An 18,314-nucleotide genomic window follows, 5' to 3' on the forward strand; every position below is an offset into this window, starting at 1 on the left:
AATGAATCCTTCCTTGGAGCACACCTTTAGGTTGAAATGTATTCAGATGGAGACTTGGTATAAAATAGCAAACTTCCAAGAAATAGCATGCCTGTTTGTTGTGCCACCCCTATCACCTGCTCCTGGCTGTTATTTGTGACCTCCAGGTTGTGGTGGTCCAGACTGATGTCCTGAAACTAGTCTTAATGGAACTGCTGTGTGTGTTTGTGAGTGCTGTGAGAGGCAGTGTAGTGTAATGGTTATAGCCTCAGACTATGTATTTGGAGACCTAGGTTGGAATCCTTTATGGCCGTGAAGTTCACTCGGTGGCCTTGAGCCTGTCACTATCTCTTGGCCTAATCTACTTCACAGGATAGCTGTTAGGATAGATAAAACACACACACACACACACACACACACACACACAGAGAGAGAGAGAGAGAGAGAGAGAGAGAGAGAGAGAGAACGAATCATATGCATCATCCTGAACTCCTAGGAGGAAAGGTGGGAGTAAAATGCAATGCCTATAATCACAGCCCTCCAAACTTCATGCAGAATATTCCTGATATTGAGAGCTGCATTCTGAGATTGCAACTCATGAGCAAATTTAGCAGATGCAACTTGAGCTGTGAAACCAGGGCTCTGCCAAACAGCCCTGAAATGTGGACGTTTTGTGTGTGTGTGTTTTTGTATCAGAGACCACATAATTCACTCTTGACAACCTGATAGGAGGGCCATTGGCTTCTGCTGAGCTGCAAGGTAGTTTGACATGATGTTACTTGGTGTAATGGTATAGGCGCTCCGGGCTATGGAAAGGCTTACACCTCCCCCCCCCCAAAAAAGGATTCTACTTTGACTCTTATCTGCTGCTGTTTTCTAGTCAAGACAGCTGGCTTCCAGAATTGCCTGACAGAGGAGAGGATAGTTAATCAGAGCAGAATGTTTTGGTACAGTCATGTCTTCTCCTCTTTCTTCTTCCTCTTTCCCTCCACTCGCCCCCTACTAAGGTATCCTGGGGAGCTCCATTTAGTCTGGTCTGAAGTTTAGGCTCCAAATGATAGGAAGGCATCCCAGCAAACAGGGTTCCCACTGCGAAATCCAGCTCGGTCTCTAGTACTGAAAACACATTGTGCTTGGCAGTGGACATTTCGGCACAGACATTTGTGCACTCCTGCACAGCAGCAACACAGGTTTGTTGCATGTGATGCTCCTTTGCCATCACAGCACTGCGCTGTATCTTTCTACCAGGGCCCAGCCACCCAGCTCCTTACCAATGCCGGTGTATAGAAGTTGCACTGGCTTCTTTTCGCCTGCATTTCCAAGATTAAAATTAGCACACAGAGCACTATGCCTGCTTGCTTCTAAGGCTTGCTGCTTTCTTTGTTTCCCTTATACTTTATTTCTTTGGTCTCCAAATAACATTAGTTAAGAAGTTTGCAAATAATGATGATAACAACAAGGAGCGCCCATCAGTTCCAAATGCAACCGTGGCTCCCACAAAGACATATTCACTATATTAATGGGACACGGGTGGCGCTGTGGGTTAAACCACAGAGCCTAGGACTTGCCGATCAGAAGGTCGGCAGTTCGAATCCCCGCGACGGAGTGAGCTCCCGTTGCTCGGTCCCTGCTCCTGCCAACCTAGCAGTTCGAAAGCACATCAAAGTGCAAGTAGATAAACAGGTACCGCTCCGGCGGGAAGGTAAACGGCGTTTCCGTGCGCTGCTCTGGTTCGCCAGAAGTGGCTTAGTCATGCTGGCCACATGACCCGGAAGCTGTACGCCGGCTCCCTCGGCCAATAAAGCGAGATGAGCGCCGCAACCCCAGAATCGGTCACGACTGGACCTAATGGTCAGGGGTCCCTTTACCTTTACCTTTATCCCTCCTGGACTGATGAACATCAATATTAAATCTGAAGGGGAAGCACACATACTGGTTCGGTGACCCCTCTTCAGATTTCCCCCACCCTTCAAAGTCTGTTGGATGATTGGCGGTGGGGAAAATACGATCAGCTAGAGAAGGAAAGTGGAGTTTTGTGTGAGAGGGTGCATGCAAGAAGGTATGTGTGTGTGTGGGGGGGAGAGAGACTAAGTTTTAGGGTGGGGGCATAAAGGCAAATACCAGTTTGAGAATCTAAAGGAAAACTAGGCCAAGAGGAAAATGGTTTCCAAAAAAGGACAACACAAGTGGCTTTGATATGGATATGTTCACTGCCTTGAAGAGACGCGGCTCTGGAGAAACTCTTTATCAGTGTCAAATTATGACAAATGACATTGGGGGGAAAGTCACAGGGGCCGCTGAACACTGTCGCAGCAGGAACACCTTAGAAATTACACAGGTATTTTTTTCCACCGCTCTGTGCCTTGGGGGGGATAGTTCCCTCCCCTCATTCTTCTTCTTTTACTACGTCTCCTTCCCCATTTCAGTATTAATTAATCAGAAGGAATAAAGGATTGTCTTCTGTTCTATTCATATTTTCTGCTTTATTTTAAGCCTAAGAAAATGGGGGGCTGGGAGGGAAAGAAACATGAAAATGGAGCGTTTGGGTGAAGATAACACCGCCCAGCTTCTCGGCGCGTGCAGAAAGACGTTATTTGCCTCTCTTGACAAGACAAATTGCAAAATTTGTGACCTGCTGTCTCGTCTGGCAGGACGGCTTGGCAAATGCAGAAATGTAAAATAAGCAGCAATTATGGGAAGACAATAAAAGTCAGGAGGCTTTTCTTTTTCCTTTCTCTTTTGGCAGCAGTTTATGAGAGGTAACCTTAGCATGGAAGCTAAGCGGGGGGCCTCCAGACCGTCACTGTTTTATAGGAGGGGTTCAAGCACAGACCAGAACTTTTTGAGCTGTGTACACACCATGGATTTAACGCACATTTAAAGCACATGGCTTCTCCAAAGCATCCTGGGAGCTGTAGTTTGTTAAGGGTGCTGAAAATTGTAGCTCTCTGGTTTGTGAACTACAGTTCTCAGGATTCTTTGGGGTGAGTTATGTGCTTTAAATGTACTTTAAATGTATGGTGTGAACACAGGCTAGGTTTGCACAGTTTATTGTTATTATTTCTTAGTACATTTATATCCATCCTTTTATCTAAGGAGCACAAAGTTTTATATATATATATATATATATATATACACACACACACACACACACACACACATACACACACTTCTCCTTTCTCTTTTATCCTCATGACAACCCCGTAAGGTAGGTTAGGCTGAGAAGTAGCCCCAGTGGGCTTCATACTGGGAGCCAGTATGGTGTAGTGGTTAAGAGTGGTAGTCTCGTAATCTGGGGAACCGGGTTCGCGTCTCCGCTCCTCCACATGCAGCTGCTGGGTGACCTTGGGCCAGTCACACTTCTCTGAAGTCTCTCAGCCCCACTCACCTCACAGAGTGTTTGTTGTGGGGGAGGAAGGGAAAGGAGAATGTTAGCCACTTTGAGACTCCTTCGGGTAGTGATAAAGCGGGATATCAAATCCAAATTCCTCCTCTTCTTCATGGCTGAGTGCAGATTTGAACCCTTGTCTCCTCGGTCCTAGTCCTGCATTCTAACCACTTCAGTGTAGAAAGCATTCCCTATTTGGAAAGTTTGAAAAACACTGATCTAGACCAAGAAAAAAACAACCCTTAACAACTCTCCAGTCTGTTTTTAATGTTTTCTAACAGCTCCCTCAAAGCCTTGTCTATATAAATGTTGAATTATATGGTTCTTTGACTCTTTACTAGAAATTGCTCAGTATGACCTTCTTTATATAATCTTTTTCAGTTCCGTCCCCCCAATATTCTGCCGTATCTCACAGAGGAATATCTATAACTGTCAAGAAGCACAACTTCCCCCCCCCCATCAAGAGACAGCTGTGTCGCTCACGCCTAATAAAGTTGTCCTCTCTCCAGCTATGGGGCAGTAATATGAAAGAAAAATGTTACCAAAAAATGAGGTTTGTTGGATGGAAATCTTCGGCATGGGTTTTCTTAAGACACACACATACACACAGCATGTTGGAGATGAGATGGAACACAGAGAGAAGCTAGTTTATCAACTTGTTATATTTCTGATTTCACCTTCTGCCCTCGTTCCTGATGGAATTCCAGCTGGGTCAGTATAAAAGGTTTCCAGCTGAACTCGCAGTGTGTCTCTGTTTACAAGATCACACTGTTCTTACCTGGCTTAATTCATCTGGAAGAAGTACCACCCTGTTTACCGTCCTCCTAAGAAACAATTAGGGTTTTCAGCCACAGTCTAAGTCAGAGGCAGTCAGAAGATAGATTAGGTAGGATCTGCAGATCTGCAAATAGCTCTCTGGGCTATTTGCACCAAAGTTTTCTGATTCCCAGTCATTTCCCAGCAGCAAGTTAAGGCCATTTCTGTTCTGTAGCTTTAAAGTCCTCTTGTACCACTTAAATAGTCGTAGGTAGTCCCAAAGAGTTCTGGGAGCTGTAGTTTGTTAAGGGTGCTGAGAGATGCTAAGAGAGACCCCCTATTCCCCTCACAGAGCTGTAATTCCCAGAGTTTCCTGGGAAAGAGGGGTTGGTTGTTAAATCTCAGGATTGTAGCTCTGGGAGGAGAACGAGGGTCTCCTCACAACTTGCAGCGCCCTTAACTAACTGCAGTTCCCAGGATTCTTTGGGGGAAGCCATGACAGTTTAAAGTGGAACAATAGTTCATTACAAGTATTGTATGGATGTAGCCTAAAATAGCCAGTAAAAATAGGTGAGCTTCAAGCCCTTATTTGTGTGGCCAGTGGGCCACTGGATTTCTACTTGTGAGCTTCAGAAGAACTGGGGAAACCAATACTGATGATTTGAACCCAGGTCTCTGCAGTCTAAAATTCCACCCCCGGCAGAGATAAAAGCATTCCATGCCTAGCGCAGTGAGAAAACACATACATTTTTTACCTCTTGGCATTTTGGCCAGGCGTGAGCCCCATTCTCACTTTCCCCTTAGCGTGTAGAAGGATCAATCAAAATAGAATTACAAGGACAGAACAGGAAAATATTTGCTCAGCCTAATGGATACGCTGATCCATGGGGAGGGGACATTTTCTGTTTTATAGGGCTGATGCCATCGGGATGCTATATTTAGGACCTTACACTTTAACAGAAAGAAACACAACAACCCCTGCCCAAGTGCGAAACTTTCCTCAGAAATATTTAGCCACGCTTTTGGTTTCAAAATACTGTATTTACTCGAATGTAATGTGATCCTTTTTTGGCCAAATTACGTCACGAAAATTAGGATGTGCATTAGATTTGATGGCACATTTTCATTCGGCAGCAAATACCTCTCCTTTTTTGTTTTTTTTGTTTTAAGGTTTTGAAAATTGAGGTGTGCATTAGATTCGATGGTGCATTAGATTCGTGTAAATTTGGCACTATGTGCAGAAGGCTTCTAAACTTATTTTAGTTGTTTATTTATTTAAACCTCCACCCACTCTCCTCTTTATCCAGAAAGGCTCCAGAGTGAACCTTACATAATACAGTGGTACCTCAGGTTACATACGATTCAGGTTACAGACTCCGCTAACCCAGAAATAGTGCTTCAGGTTAAGAACTTTGCTTCAGGATGAGAACAGAAATCGTGCTCCAGTGGCGCGGCGGCAGCAGGAGGCCCCATTAGCTAAAGTGGTGCTTCAGGTTAAAAACAGTTTCAGGTTAAGAACGGACCTCCGGAACGAATTAAATACTTAACCAGAGGTACCACTGTATCTGTAACAAATCTGACAGTCCCTGCAAGGCTAGGAGGAGTGGCAGTGGTTCAGGCTCCCGGCTTTAACTTCCTCATAGCTGGATGACAGTCTCTTTCCCAGAATCCTTTGTGGGGGCTTTATCCCCCATTGCCAACATGTATTTAAAGTAGCTACCCAGATCCATCGAGTTGTGGAGAAGTTTTGGATGTTGCTCTGTGAGATGGGGGGCGGGGAGTTATCACATTGTTCACTTTTTGAAAATGCCAAGGACTGACTCTCACAGAGAATGGAGCTGTGGGGATTAAAGCCTTTTCAGGCAGAAGCAAAAACTCAGCATTATGATCATTTCTCCCACCAACAAGGCAGAAGAATTGCTTAGCCCAATCCACAGGGGTATTAGGAGGACTAATGGGATGAAACTAAAGAAGAAGCATTTCAGCTTATAGCCTTGTGAAATTCGTGGCGGGGAGAAGAATTAGGCTGCCAAATAGGCTCCTCGGGAGAACAAGACTTTATCTCTCCTGGGACCTTTAAAATTAAGGAGGACACAGTAGTCACAAATATTCTGAGGAGAACCTTCAGCTAAGTTATACAGGGCTGGGTACGTGTGGAGGACTTAATACGTGGGTGGGCAAAACTTCTAGGCATTTCCCATCTTGGGCTTGGCCGCCGGGATGTCTTTTAAGAAGGGAAGAATGATCGTGCTGTCAAATTATTGAAATTATTTTAGCCGATTAAACTGTCAGGCTTTTAACTTGACTAAAGCAATTAAATAATTTTGCATGCTAGGCTCCTCAATACAGGTGCCTTTTTTCAAGGTTTCTCTGGCAAGGTTACTGCTTTCCTTGATACACAAAAGGATTCCCCCCAAAAAAACTCTTACTGCAAGGCCCCACCTAAGTAAGTGAGACATACAGTATATGGAATATTGGCTGCTCTTTTTTTCTGTTGGCTTGGTTCCCCCACTCCAGTTTAATATATAAGTACTTTCAAAAACATTAATAGTCCTGGAATCAGTTTTGAGGAAGGGAAATATATAAATGTTTGTAAATAAATACATGGTAGCTAGGAGCCATCAGCTGCCAAAAGCGATTGTCTGACTAGGGATGACCAATATAGCATCATTTCTGGACTACAAATCTCATTCTCCCTGACCATTAGCCATTGATGTCTGGGGCTGATGGGAGTCATAGTCCAAAATATTTTAAGAGCACCATGTTATCTACTCCTGAATTAGAGAAGAAAGTTCCCTCTTTACAGCACAATAGCAAGCCTGTTGCAGTGCTCTCATTCTTGCTGATCAGGAGTAGAAACTGAAATAAAAACAATAGGCCAACAACCTGTAAGAAATAAACCTCCACAACTCACAAAATCAGAAGATTAGAAAATAGCTGCACATGATCAATTGGGCAATTATGGTTTGACAAAGTCAGGTTGTGCTGTGCAATTTTATTTAAGCAGCAGGCCTGGCATATGTCATGCAACCAACTCTGCCATTTGCTGGTTTGACTCTGAGGTCACAATCTCATAGCTCAAGCCCACTTGTGACCTACAATTGGCCTAGCAAGGATGACTTCAGGAGGAGCCATGGGGATTGCAGGACCTGCGGAGCTTCATTTCCCCTGCCCTTGAACTACCATTAAGACCTAGATGGAAACCTGGAGAAGCTTTGAGCTTGTTGGGATGGAGTCGGGGCGACAGTCCCGAGAACACCCTTCAGAGTCTCCATCTGGTAAGACAGTCTTGACTGGCCCCACTCAAAGCATCTCAGCCTGCCTCCTCTCCACCATGACTTCTGCCGTTTGCACCCAATATGCCCTGGATTTGGGGAGATTGTGCCATGACCTGAAGAACACTCAGGAGGACATGAAGAACTTCCAGGACAAAGTCACGGGCACCTTGGTGAAGCTGGAGGGCATCCTTGGTTACTTGACAGAACTGGTGGCCAGGCTCGAAACCAGAATCCACAGTGTGGAGCAGAGGTTGAGGGTAGAAGAGGACAAAGGCACAGCACGGAGCAAAGTCCTGTCCTTCCTGCTGCCCAGGGAGAACGATCTACGCAAAAGATGTGTTATAATGGAAAACATGTTTTTCAAGAAGTGGAGCTGGCTGGAGGAAATGGTCCATAAATGGACCAAAAATTGGAGAAGCCCAGCACAGTTGCAATTTGCAATCCGTGAGAGAGGAAACAGAAGCCTTGCCCTCGAACTCGGGTCAGAGGACCAAACGTCAACAGGGAGTTATGAAGGACTGGGATGGGAATGAAACAAAATGAGGATAAGTAATCATAATAACACATAGACACTGTGCATCCTAATGCTCCATGCTTTCTAGCACACCTGAGTATTCATGTGAACTTTGGAGGTAATAAACTAATTATTTGTTCCCTAGTTTGTTTATTGTTTTAATGGTGCAAAGAGAAAGATTCTAGTTCAGGGAGGTCAGCAACCTTTTCCAGCTGTGGGCCGATCCACCATCCCTCAGACCATGTGGTGGGCCGGACTATATTTTGCGGGGAAAAGAACGAATTACTATGCCCCACAAATAACCCAGAAATGCATTTTAAATAAAAGCACACATTCTACTCATGTAAAAACATGCTGATTCCCGGACCGTCCGTGGGCTGGATTGTGCTGCATCTGGCCCATGGGCCTTAGGTTGCCTACCCCTGTTCTAGTTGATGCAAGAAGTATAGTAGGTTGTTTATTTTAAGCATATATATGCTGCTATTGGGAAAGGTATCCTCTCTTCTTGGGAGCAGGATGAATGAAATGCTATTTAAGAAACATTAATACAGTGTAAAATTGCAACATACTAAACATTCTGAAAAGCCTGGATGAATAAAATTACTCAGCTGGTGCCAAGGAGATAACAGAGATGGCACCAGGCAAGCTTCCTTGGGGAGAGACCTGCAGGGGCAGAATGCCCCAGAAAGAAAGACCCTATTCCATCTCACACCTGTTAAATACAATCAGTGTTAGTCTTTACCCTGCCAATTCCCAGCCAATACAATAGCGTTAATGGGTCCTCTAATCAGGGTTCAAAATTGCTCATTAGGAACTGAGACCTAGAGAAAAGCATGGTCAAACCCATGCCATCACATTTAAAGCTCGTTTCTTCTCCCAAGGGAAACTTTAGTCTAGGGAGGCTGGAAATGGTAGCTCTGTGGGCAATAGACTGCAGTTCCCGGGATTCTTTGGCAGAAGATATGTGCTTTAAATGTTTGTGTGGATGTGAACCATGATAAAAGACTACAGGCTCAAGTCTGTAACTGAAACATATAGATTGGTTTATTTCTTATTAATGTAGCAAAGCATCTATACTACTTGATTGCAATAAAATCTCTACGTTTACAAGGAATTGGTTATAATTCTTCATTATCATTATCTTCACATGGAAGCTAATGGTATTTTGAATTTGGGAGAACACAAAGTGGTTTAAATCAATGTAATATATAGCAACACAGTATCTTTGGAAAACGTAGTTTCAGAATGGCGTTAAGAATAGCATTAGAACTGCATAGACAAAGGAATCACACTGTGTGTTTTTCCTGTTCTAGTTGACCATTTGGCTTCCTCCAGTGTAGTTGTGACACAGAATTCCTAAGTTTTGTAGCATCTCAGTATTTGGGAATGAAGTTCATAGCTACCTATCTGTGACTGCGGGCCAGGATCTTGTAGCCTTCAGCTGGGTAAAAGCAGGCCAAGCAGAATTGTATAGACAGCAGGTAGAAAGAGATCAAAGGATTATTTGAACACATCTTATATTGACCAGCAAACTGGGCCAAGAGGGCGGAATTTCCCATCTTTACGTCAATTTCATTATTTATGTAGGGGAACCCCGTAAGATATTGACTGGCATAACTCATCTGGGGCCCCTGCTTTTCCAGCACACCCTTTACAAACATTCCAAAAGCATTTATAATTCTACTGCCATTGTGATGTTGTTCTTCTTATCCCATCCCATAGCATTGCTTTCAAAAGACAAATGGCTCTCTATTTATGCTGCTGGTATGATGTTATCTTTTAATCTTATCACTGTCAAAAATGCTAAGGTCTCACATGACTATTACTGAGAGACGGCAGAAAGTTCCAAGCAACTTACATAAAAGTGGCATGGAACTGTATTTTTTTTTCTTCCATTTTGGCCCAATCATGGCAGCTCTACTGTTTGCTAAAGTTTGGTTCTGCAGGCTTAGGTGGGTCCAGGTTGGCAGCACCTTGCCTTTCTGTTGATAGCACAGGGAGCTACAGAATCGCCCTGCAGGAAGCTCTCGTTACCTGGGCAAGTTACGCTTATTTATTGAATTTATATCCCGCCCTTCCTCTCGAAGGAGCCCAGGATGGCAGACAGAAGCGCACTTTAAAAATGAAAACAAAGCAAAAACATTATAAAACAGTCAAAACATTCTAAAAACATTTACAGTTAATACCATCTAAAAGCAGTTAGAAACATACTTCCATCCAGTGATCTTGGGGTTACTAGGAACAGTATCATTCAGCTGCCAAATGCCTGGGTAAACGGGAATGTTTTCCATCTCCCTGAAAGTTAAGATGGAGACTGGCACACCTCACTAAGGAGGGCATTCCAGAACTGAGGAACCAACACTGAAAAGGCCCTGTTATGGGTCAGTGCCATCCAGGCACCAACAAGGCCTTACCTGTCAATTGAAGTATCGGAGATGGTTGGTATTGAGGAAGGCTCTCTTTTAAGTACTTGGGTCCTAAGTTCATGTGGTCCTTGAGATCTTCCGGCCCTAAGCCTTATTAGGCTGCAGTCCTACACCTTTCTACAGTAGATGTAGCAAGATTGTCAACTTGCATCTTTCTAGATGCAGCACGATTGCCAACTTCTTTTCACAAGCTCTACTGTTGCTTAAGCAGCAGGCTGATATGCAAAACATAAGTTGATGGTTGCTGCTTTATTTTGAGGAGTACATCTTCTTCATTACACTGAGACTTAGTTCTAAGCATACATGCAGAACTTCAAGATGGAAGCTTTCCCCACCATTGATCTAACCATGGCATGAATAGCTTCACTTGTTTAATTTCTGCATTCCAGGCTGCGTTTAATGGTACAGGAGTACCAGTAGAAAAAAGGGGGGTGAAAGTACCTATATCTACTGTATGCTGCCCTACCTTCTGCCCCACCAGGCCCACTAGGGACCAGCCACTACTGAATGCCTTGGAATGATACACTGCCAGGTGTTCAGGGGCACTGTGGGAAATCTAAAATGGTGGCTGGAGGGCAACCAGTGTAGGAGAGAGCCCACCTTGCGGAGACCTCCTCAGACCTGGACCTGCCTCTTCTAGCATCTGCTTGCACCTCCTCCAGAGAGAGGCCTGCCTTGCTCTTGGAGAACCACTTTGCCAATGAATCTGGGTTCTTTCCCCATCACTTTCCACGCCAGCTGCGCCCCCACCTCCTTACCCGATGCTGATGCTACTCTGCCTGACAGCCAGTTTGAGACAAAACAGAACCGCCGCAAAAGAGATCCAGCCGGCTAATCGTACATGGCAGATAAATAATTAACCATCCATCCCGGCTTAATACCAGAACAAACCAAACAACACACAAACAACAGAAAAGTCAACATATTTAGGAGCGGGCACCCGCCCGCTGCTGAAGGCCCCATAGCCCTGCCTAAGATTTAAAATTTACAAAATGCTAGCTCACTAAATAATCAGACGGCTTTGGTTGTGTCTCAGAAATGGCCACCTGCGGCTAATGCTCCAATTTTAAATGCATCCCCGAGTCAATCTTTGTAAATTCCACATTAAAAATTGATCTGCCTGAGAGGAGCCTTAATATGGTATGTTTAGCATACACACATTACATTCAGAGAGAAGCCGCCGAGCCAGGAAATTTAAGAGCACATGCGATTAGAAAGAAGAGTAGTTGGGCTGTTCATCTGTAGTGAGCGGAAATTGAGTCAAGGTGATCCTGGAAGGGAGCTTTCTAAATTATGGTGGCACTTTTCAGACAAATACGGCTATGCACAAATAAATTTGCATAGAAGTGTGGGCAACCGGACAGTTCCACCCAAGTCACGATGTGTAACAGCAACAATTGGAGGAAATAAAGACATAACATCATACATGGAACTTGAAGCTTTATTAATTACCTAATGAAACAACATGAATAGAAATCATCAAGATTGCAGCTGCTCTATAAAGGGTTATAATTTTAACTTGAATGTAACTGAAATTATTAAGATTTTGGAACGCTGACAAAGAAAAAACTTAGGAAGCCATCAAACCTAGCATATGGGGCACACTTTAATTAAAATGTATAATTTGGTATTTGAATAATTTGTATCAATGTATTAAATGGATATGAAATGCCATTGTTATAATGGGACCATTATTGGAATAATATTGGAAAAGTAATAATCATTTATTTTTTAAAAATAGGAAGTGTGGGCAGCTGGTCTAGCAAATCTCGTCTCTGCCCCCTGTTTTGCTGGCTCCAGTTGACTGTAGTAGTAGTCATCAGTTCTGAGAACTCCCTTCCTTTGTAACTTGGTTCACAGTAAAGACTCAAATGGAACCTCTGTGCGGTAGGACGTCTGTGAGTAGGTATGAGTTCCAAGTGCTGGTACAGTTCCCTGCAAGAGGATCTCCGTTCAGCCTTTTTGTCTGAAACCTGGAGTTCTGTTCAGGTATTCAGATATTATCTTGCTGGGTAGACTTGATGGTCTGACTTGGCTTTAAAGTAGCTTATGTTTCTGTGAAAGAGTTGGTCAGAATTTGTAGAGGATCCTTAGCTCACTATCTGCTTTTGCATGCCGGTTCAGTCCCTGAGATCTATGGATGAAGGGCGATATAAGGTAAAGGGTCCAGTCATGACCGACTCTGGGGTTGCAGCACTCATCTCGCTTTATTGGCTGAGGGAGCCGGCGTACAGCTTCCGGGTCATGTGGCCAGCATGACTAAGCCACTTTTGGCGAACCAGAGCAGTGCACGGAAACGCCGTTTACCTTCCCGCCGGAGCGGTACCTATTTATCTACTTGCACTTTGACGTGCTTTCGAACTGTTAGGTTGGCAGGAGCAGGGACCGAGCAACGGGAGCTTACCCTGTCACAGGGATTCGAACCGCTGACCTTCTGATCGGCAAGCCCTAGGCTCTGTGGTTTAGACCACAGCGCCACCCGTGTCCCTCGAAGGGCGGTATACAAATTTAATAAATAAATATATCCAGTAAAAGGGATCTGGTGGCTGGTGACGGGAAAGCCCAGTGCTATAGTGGAGGGGTGGGTGGGGGTTGTGGTGTCTTTTTTCTTTTCTTTTCCAGAGCAGGAAGTGATGATGTTCTAGCCACAGTTCCAGGGTAATTGATGGCTTACTCTGGCTTTGGCAAGTGAATGAGGTGATAATGAGGCTTTCATCTTTGTTTGTGATAGATTATCATAGAGAGGAAGCCAGAGTCCTGGAAATGATAATAAAAGTGGTGACTGAATACTCTTTCCTTTTCTTTGATGGGGATCTTAGTTCACGCTAGCAGTTTTAACAGTTCCTTGCAAGATTATTTGCTCTACTACTTAAAACTTTAAAAGTTTGCATTTCGGGTGGTTAAAGGTCGTTTTGTTTAAAGCTCAGTGTGTTTTCCATCCGGAAGTAAGCACTATGAAGTTCAGTTGTAGTTCTACTGTGTATTGCTGCTCTTTGATGGGCTGGATCATGTGTGGCCATGACCACTGTTAGGATGAACAGTCTTCAGAATGGATCATTATTCTACTTCAAAGGCCTCTGCCTATCTGATACCCTGGAAGGCTGCTGTCAGTCAGAGTAGACATTACTGAGCTAGATGGGCTTACAGTTCGGCACAGTTGTTTCTAAGCCATTTTTATAGTGCTGCTCAGTTCAAGATTTCTAGGTAATGGGCGTGCCCTATGATTCAACTATAACGGTAAAGGTAAAGGGACCCCTGACCATTAGGTCCAGTCGTGACCGACTCTGGGGTTGCGGCGCTCATCTTACTTTATTGGCCGAGGGAGCCGGTGTACAGCTTCCGGGTCATGTGGCCAGCATGACTAAGCCGCTTCTGGCGAACCAGAGCAGTGCACGGAAACGCCGTTTACCTTCCCGCCGGAGCGGTACCTATTTATCTACTTGCACTTGGGCGTGCTTTCGAACTGCTAGGTTGGCAGGAGCTGGGACCGAGCAACAGGAGCTCACCCCGTCGCGGGGATTTGAACCGCCAACCTTCTCATCGCCAAGTCCTAGGCTCTGTGGTTTAATCCACAGCGCCACCTGCGTCCCTACTTCAACTATATGCTTCAACTATAGCATGTTGTTAACATGTAGAATGGGTCCAGTTCAGATCTTCCTATCTTGGTCTGATAAACTGTGGTTTGTCGGGTGGGAATTGTGCCCACACAGTCCCTTTTCTCACATGCTGCTGATAACGCCAAGGCCATGGGTTTGATCCCTGTATGGGTGCATATTCCTGCATTGCGGGGAGTTGGACTCGATGATCCACTGGGTCCCTTCCAACTCTATGACTATATGAACTACAAATGTAATGGAGACAGTGGGGATATTTCAGATCCTGACATGACATCGTGGGTGTCTTGGGGCCTGCCTGCCTGCCTGCCTGCCTGCCTGTGGGCTGTGTGTCCCCTACCGCATTTCTTAACAGATCCATCATTTTGTATAATTCTATTTTCCTTGTTCCGATTGATTGGTCTTGGAGTGCATTGATCGGCCTTGAGCTCCATAGTGGACTAATTTGGGTAAATGTTGATTATAAGAGGAGATGATGGCTGGCTCTGGGGGCCCGGCCAGGCCCGTGCAAAACTCTGCTTGCAACCGCATGGAAGGGAAAGTCGCACGAGTGTGTGTTTTAAATTGCAAGCCCATCCGTTAACTGTCATTTGCGTAGTTCCAAATAAACCCAGAATAAATACAGCACTGACTCAGATTTGCCACGACTACTCCATTTCTTACAGGTGAGGAAATTAATCTTATTTTCCTCAGTTTAAATATAATTACGCCACTAAGCTATTCTTTCCTCTTTACTGTAATTATACAGATTAAAGGCTACTCATTTCCTGTACAAAGATACGAGCACAACATATGGCAACAATGGAGCTTTTCATAAATTATATGTATGTTTCTCCCCAAAATATATTGAAAGCCAGGCTGAAACAAACAAACTGCCTATAATGGAGAACAGCAATCTTCCCCCACAAGAAAACAAAGCAGACGCATCTCATGACAGGTGTAATTTTGACAGAAACCTGCTTCATGAATATGGAATGGCAATTAGATGTTTTATTTAAAACTCGGATGCCCTTAGGGGGAAATCCAAGCCCCCCACTTCATTTATTTCCCTAAACAGAACCTGGTTTAGCCTGACAACATATTTGAATGATTTTCTGCTCTTCTTTCGCACAGAAAAGAATTGAGGGTATCTGCACCACAGATGCCATTGGGTTAGACTTGGGAGCAGAGCAAAAGTCCATGAAGAAAGAATCCGCCAGGGACACACCAGGCTAATAACAGGAAACCACCAGTGTAGGCTGCAATAACTTGTGTGGGTGGTGTCAAGTGGGCCTCCAAACCATTCATAAGAACCCAAGTAAAGCCTTGCTAGATCAGTAGATGGAACCAGCGGCTTCAGACTCTTGTTCTTGCAGAGGCCAGCCAGACCATTGCAAGCTGGGTTCTGGTCATCATTAGGGTTGCACAAGGATTGACCCTGCACTGCATACACCCGTCTAAGGAGGCAGGTGTCTGGGGTCTCTTGCCAGATGTGAGGGTGTAAAAGGTTCAGAGGAGTGCATCTGCTGAAGCTTCCACCTGGCTGTGACTTCTTAGCTGAGTTAATGTCCAGTACATAGCTGTCAACTTTTCCCTTTTCTTGCGAGGAATCCTATTCAGAATAAGGGAATTTCCCTTACAAAAAGGGAAACGTTGACAGCTATGGTCCAGTATTGGAGCCTGCCTAGAGTTAGGATGCCTTTAGGAAGCAGAGGGAGGATTCAGAGCTAGGTGTTCTGGCTCCTGTATAACACACACACACACACACACACACACACACACACACACCATAAAACATGAGCACACAAGAAGAGCCTGCTGGATCAGGCCAGCAGCCCATCGAGTCCATCATCCTGTCCTCACAGTGGCCAACCAGATGCTTCTGAGAAGCCCACAAGGAGGACCTAAGCACAGCAGCAATTCTGTCCTCTTGTTTCCTTCAACTGCGGGAGATTTGACTAGATCCCTTCAGAATCTAAGAAGCCAGATCTTCCAAATTCCCCCTTTTTTGGGTAACATTGATTTTCTTTCTTAACTTAAACTGATAACTTCTTGTGTGTGTATCATTAAAGCTAACCTCTGTTTGCATTACCAACTGGCTAAGCAAACCAGCCCTAGCTCCTTTCCCAACATGATGGACATGTGATGGAATCTCAGGAAGCATTTGGTGGGAAGTATGGGCAACATCTTCCCAGGGTGATAATTTATGCACCAGCAAAGGCCATGCTTCCCAGTTGTTTGAGTGTGCAGAGTTGGGTTAAGCAACATCTCAGTTCTGTTGGACAAGTTTTGGGGGGGCAAGTGGCTTAGCACTTTTCTCACAGGTGCTCCAGCAAAACTAAGGAACCCTGCTCATTGAGGCCAGTGGGGGGGTGTGAAGCTGCCCCCCAACACCTGCATCTGTTGGGGCTTCGCAAATGCACCAGTGGGAATGCCGATAGTTCTCCCCCAACTTCATATGCTCATTCACTCTCTGCTACGTCTGCTTCTCCACTTGGGGCCTGCATCACTCTAGCTTGGCGATAAATCGGGTCCTCCCTTAAAGAGGGCATGTATTGCGGTGAGACCTGGAAAACCGACACCCTGTGTTGTGGGTGGGTACGATTGGTCAGCCACAATACCTGATTGGTAGGTCCCTCGAAGCTGGGTGCAATCTGGCCAATGGGACGCAGTCCAAACGGTTCAAGGGACCTATTTATGCCCATGCACGTAACCTAGAGCTTCCTCTTTCGGCGCATGCATTTGAAACACCCGCCCACCTCTCCCTACTTTTAGGGCTTTGCGCTTGACCTTGCTATGCCGTCGTGTGTCGTCTGTTGTTGGGACAGGGGCATGACAGGAATTTTCCCCACTTGGCTGATTGGCTGTTGCCATTTGGGTTTTGCCTGCCGCGTAGCAAATCGTCACAACTTGTAAGGTGGCGGATAGGCTCTGGTTCAGGTGATAGGGATGAGAGAACGCTCTCGCCATCCCTATGTGAAGGGTATTCTGTTAAAGGAATCCAGGGACTCAATGGTTTGGTCAACCCCTGAGAGGGGGTTATGCCCGTGCCTGAGTCTAGGGGGACATTTGGGTGGTGGAGTTAGCCCGTTCCCGGCGTTCCGCTTATCCGGGTGTTCACCCTTGGCTGACCTATGCTGGAACCCTGGGTCAGCGTTACCTGCATGGCAGGGAGCTAGTCGAACCAGAGCCTATGCAACCAGTCACTTTCTGTAGTCAATAAAGTTGTGGCCTAAATTCTGCCAAAAACCAGAACCAAAATTTTGAGTCAAGTGTGAATTTATTTAGGGGGGAGGTTTCTGGGTCTGAACATGTAATCTTATGCATTTTACTCAGAAGCAAGGCCCATTGTCTTCAATGGAGCTTACTCTCATATGCATGTATGTGGTTGCAGGCAAGATGCCCTGCCAACCTTGGGGTCACCTGCTGCTTCCTCGCTCTTCTTCCTGTTCTGACTTGGTCTCCTAACTCCTGGCAGTGTGTGTTCGCGCGCGCGCACACACACACACACACACACACACACACACACTTTTCAGCCAAAGATAGAATGTTTTATAAATCTGAGTGGTACAATATCGTGATTTCGTCTTGTTAAACACCCCCCAGGCTCCTGTGGGATGGTTTTTGGAAACAAGATACAGCAATCTCAGCGAGCTTATTCCTCAGCGCTTGAACGTTAAGCAAAGAGAAATGTTCCATGCAACGCTGTATATAAAGAGAGCCAGGATTAGATTTCGATTTGCTCCCTGTGAGATGGAGTGCCTTCCCAGTTTTTCTGTCTTTTAAAATCGGATTTCCCTCAGATCCCCTTGTGAGATAGCAGGATATCTAATGAAAGCACCAGAAGTGTTTGTTGTGGCAAAGTAGTGGAATGTACAGGCTGACCGCAGGACCTGTCTTCCTTCCTCCAGACCCCCCAGGTGTCCCATTTCCCTGATTTAGAGAAGTCATCCCAGTTTCTGATTTGTTCCCAGAATGTCCCGCTTTTCCTTAGGATGTTCCTGTTTTCATTGGAGAAATGCCGGAGGGTATGGAGTTACCTGACCCCTGAGCTGTCTAAAGGCAATCCTGTATAGGGAGGTTTTTTTTAAAAAAAAATATGTTTAATGTTTTCTTATGTTTTTATATATGTTCGCAGCTGCCCAGAGTGGCTGGGGCAACCTAGTAAGATGTGTGGAGTATATATACAGTGGTACCTTGGGTTACAGACGCTTCAGGTTACAGACTTCGCTAACCCAGAAATAGTACCTCGGGTTAAGAACTTTCCTTCAGGATGAGAACAGAAATCGCGTGGTGGCGGCGCAGCAGCAGCGGGAGGCCCCATTAGCTAAAGTGGTACCTCAGGTTAAGAATGGACCCCCAGACCGGGGGGTTCTTAAC

The 18,314-nt window shown here is 45.2% G+C and overlaps 1 protein-coding gene across 1 annotated transcript in view; it reads left to right on the plus strand.

Annotated features, from left to right (window-relative positions):
• Positions 1-8,057, plus strand: part of MRPS23 (mitochondrial ribosomal protein S23) — a 54,727-nt gene extending 46,670 nt beyond the window's left edge. The window contains exon 10 of the mRNA XM_083588067.1: positions 7,201-8,057. The gene's annotated coding sequence lies outside the window, so the exon portion shown is untranslated. The remainder of the gene's footprint in view (positions 1-7,200) is intronic.
• The last annotated feature ends 10,257 nt before the right edge of the window (positions 8,058-18,314 follow it).

The sequence above is a fragment of the Podarcis filfolensis genome, assembly GCF_964270895.1.
Source record: "Podarcis filfolensis genome assembly, chromosome: 15".
Lineage (NCBI taxonomy): Eukaryota > Metazoa > Chordata > Lepidosauria > Squamata > Lacertidae > Podarcis > Podarcis filfolensis.